Source organism: Cupressus sempervirens, chromosome 8, assembly GCF_028749045.1.
Source record: "Cupressus sempervirens isolate cs-2001-9-10 chromosome 8, ASM2874904v1, whole genome shotgun sequence".
In the NCBI taxonomy this organism is placed as follows: domain Eukaryota; kingdom Viridiplantae; phylum Streptophyta; class Pinopsida; order Cupressales; family Cupressaceae; genus Cupressus; species Cupressus sempervirens.
In genome coordinates, this window is record NC_143125.1 from 601,305,103 (window position 1) to 601,309,296 (window position 4,194).

Genomic DNA, 4,194 nt, shown 5'->3' on the forward strand with positions numbered 1-4,194 from the left:
ACTTCAAAGTGATATGCTTACACAAACACGTTCTTATAGTGAGTGGTTAGATTATTGTGCTTGGGTATGGAAACAATCTACTTGAGGCTCTGTCATAAACAAAGCTCATTTTGGTAATCTTACCTCAATGTGACCAAATTATTCCCCTCTCCCTTTCACAATATCTTCATTCACTATAAGACTTTTAGGTAGATAGATACCTGGAAACAATAAAGTAGATATTGTTCACTTATATTGTCTTGTTCCTATAGTAAATGGTAGGATTATCGTGCTTAGGTAGAAACAGTCTTCAAGAGGCTACCTCATGAACAAAGCCCATTTTGGGAATCTATAGAATTGCTATGCTTAGGTAGAAACAAGCTCCAATACGCTCCCTCATGAACAAAGCCCATTTTGGAAATCTTCTCCTTACTGTGCTCGGATTACTCTACCTTTCACAAACTCCCTCTTCACTAGAAATATGGAAAACTCAGGTTGAATCTTGAACAAATATTTTTGAGATAAGTGAAGACGATGCATGAACCCACAAATAATACATACAATACAGATATTACTAGATTCCTTATTTAATCTCTCACCCTATGAGATGGCAAGATCATATTTTACTAAGTCATCTTTGAATGATCCTAAAATGAATAAGAGATTCTCTAGAAGTTAATCTTAATATAATTAATCATAGTTATGTCAACTTGTAAATATCATCCCTAAATTCTATTAGTAATTATAGATAACATCCATATTCCCATTCATTAGATGTCATAATGAATGATAGATTTACAACTACTCGAGTTTGGACATAATCTATGTAGGGTTCTCCTATAGATTTATTCATCATTTCCTTGTTAGTTTTTATATTAGACTCCTTACACAAGAGAAACTTATAATCACTTTAGAAGATAATCATAGACTCAATTCTATTCTTATAATTTTTGAAATACATAAATAATGTTTGAAACTATATAAAATATTATTAATTATTATAATACTTGAGATTGGTTCTTCCCTTTTGAAAAACCATACGACTCTCCATAAATTATTAGATATAAACCATTTTAAAAATAAATTATCATCGTAAATATTTTCAATTTAAAATATAAATGAATTTACAAAGGAGAGTAAGATGTACCTTATATGTGGTCCTTTGGCAAACCTTCCTAAACACAAATTTTGTCTTTGGTTTGAGCTTGGGCCCTCCCTTCGCTATTGGGCAGTAATGTTTGAATTTGGCTTGAAATGTGATTGGTTTGACTCAGGCATTGATCCACTTCTGTACTACATGCCTCCACCTCAATATTCACATAGGTAACATTGCAATTGCTTTATCTAAACTTGTTTAATGGTATGATGTCACCAATTTCTTTCATAGTGATTGTAGATTTATTCCACATTATCCACGTGGACTGGTCATGGTTGGTAAGTTCAAAGACTTAATACCATCTTCATTTAGTTCTCTAATGTAGTTAACAATAAATTGATAAAGCTTCACTAATATTAATAATTCTTGATTAAAAATAATTTCATCCATGGCATATTACTCTTATTTTTATAGATTAAAATGTTTCTCCCCTAATGTTCATCTTCAGTAATAAGTTACGATAGGTTCAAAAAATGTGTATACATATGCTTCTTTTCTATTTGTAAATAGTATTGTTTGGCTGTTATACCATTGATTCTATTATATTCTATGTTGCTTGTAGTTTAATGATTGCTCGGTTTCTTAGTTTATGTCCTATGTGATATTTGTGGATGTATATAAATGTAGCATTGAATAGATTCCCTTATATATATATAGTGGTCCTATATATTTATTTTGCACATGTACACAATCTCTGATAGCACTATTCTTGCAAAAATCTGTAGACTACATAAGGTTTTTCCAATTACTATTACTATCTATCTTAGGTTCCATCATAATATTCCATTCATTTATAGTTTCTCTGTTATCTATGATGATTTTTCTTCTAATTCTTAGTTCAGGAAAGGCCATATACGATATCAAAATATCAATGTGATGCTTGCCTTCAACAATGGCATCATGTGTAGTGTATTCTTCTTAGTACGTACCTAATTTATCAAAAGGAATTTGTTTCAGAAGAGTAAATACTAGGAATGCAAATATCAAAATTATGTATAATCATCCATCTCTGATAACTTATGTGTTCTTTTTTGCTCTCGTGTTCAATAACCTCCTTATTCAATTCTTATTGCATTTATTTAGATATTGTTATAGTCTCTAATTAGATGTTAATTCATAGGATGGCAGGATTATGCTCTGATACCAATTGTGATGACCCATTTTTGTCATCCTTCTAGTTTATCCAATTTCTGATAAATAGTCATTTCTTTTTATAAAATAGTTTTCCTAATGATCCCTTATGGGTATCTAACACTCATTTATATATACTTTTTTATAAGGAAAGGTGTGACCTTTTGTTAAGTAATTTTAATATTAATTATATGATTAAAAATAACATTTAATAAATAAATAAAAAGCTCTGCGAATATGCCAATAGCGAAAATTCCAATCCTTCATTCAGGCCCGAATCGAGGACAGAGGGACAGAAGGAGACACCCTAGGATCTCTCACGCGATCGAAATAACCAGGCAAGGATGCTCTCCAGCAAACCAAAGCAAGATTCATTACAGAAAATTTGAAACTATAGATGCAAGGTTCGAGGTCCCCACGACCAACAAATTTAGGGCACTGGATAAATCAACAGTGGCATCAATTAACTTGAGTCAAGAAGAAGGGCTTCCAGTAGCCAAAACCAATGCAGAAGCCCCCTTTGGTTGCAAAGATCAACATGGAAGTCGCCCACAATTGCCTATTTTTACGGTAGATAAACTTGATAAACAGATCAGAGTTTTTAATATGACGAAGTATATTTATCCTAACCCATCCGTATCCGAAATTGTACAAAGGAATGTCGTATCTTATCTTGGCCTTTCATATGCCAAATCTGATATGAAACCAGCTTCTCCTTCATCTTATATACCTCCTCACAAACGGCATAGCCAGATTCCCCAATCATCCATCTGCAAGTATTCTCCTGAAACATTGCGGTCAAACCCCCTTGATAAACCTATTCACATCACTATCGAAGATATCGATAATTCTTGGTTCAAATGTCAATCGAAAGGGATCTTTGCAATTTGGATTGGTCCTCCCAAAGATATCCATCCCCTAATGGATTGGCTATCGAGTAACTGCCAGGAACAGGTAAGTATTTTCCACCACGATGAAAACACTTTGTTTTTAAAATGTGAAGAAGAATCGATTAAAAATGAATTTATTGTTGTCTCTGTATGTTTCTTTAAAGGTTTTTGTGTAAAATTTGTAGAATGGCTTCCAAATTTCCATATAGATAGGTTGGATTGCATGATTCCGTTATGGTTCTCCATGGTATCTCTCCCTCTGGAGCTATGTGATTTTGACATTATTCTTGAGATAGGCTCTGCAATAGGTAAAGTTATTGCTATTGACGCTTCCTTTTTTAGTTGCAACAGTGTGAAAATTCTCATTAATCTGAATATCAATCACCCTTCAGAGTTTCAAAAGAAAATTATTACCAAGAAAGCCTCCTATGTTATAAGCTTTCAAGCTTATAAAGGGAAAATTATTGATATTTTGAATTTTGATAGTAAGCATAACAACAACGTTGAGGTCCTTCCCCTCAACATGGACTTCAGGAACAATTTTCCAAAACTGAGTTCTTAGATTGTCAGCAGGAACAAAAATCAAGAAAAATAAATCAAACATCCAGATCTACAGATCGTTCAAGCTCCTCAAATAGGGCAGAGGAATTCATTGAAAAGTATAATTTCAAATAAGACAGAAAGCACACCAATAGCCTCAAAAGAGGATTCAACAAAGGATATTAGGGTAATGAAGAAGGGTATTTCCCCCAAAAAAGACAAGAAATTTAAAGAAATAGGAACTCGAAAAAAAAAATAAAAGACTAATAAAAGTGGATCTGATGGTTTAAAGACACAGTTTTCAAGCATCAGAAGGAATTGTAACAAAGAAATGAAAGAGCCAACTGGTAAACAGCACAAGGATTATAAGAGAACTATAGCTACAGAAAGCAAAGATTGTCAATAGGGAAAGATCCATGATCCTCAACAAATAGATGATCTAGAAGATTTCCAAGAAGATCAAGTAGAAGAGATAGAAAACTGCATGCTATTCACTTC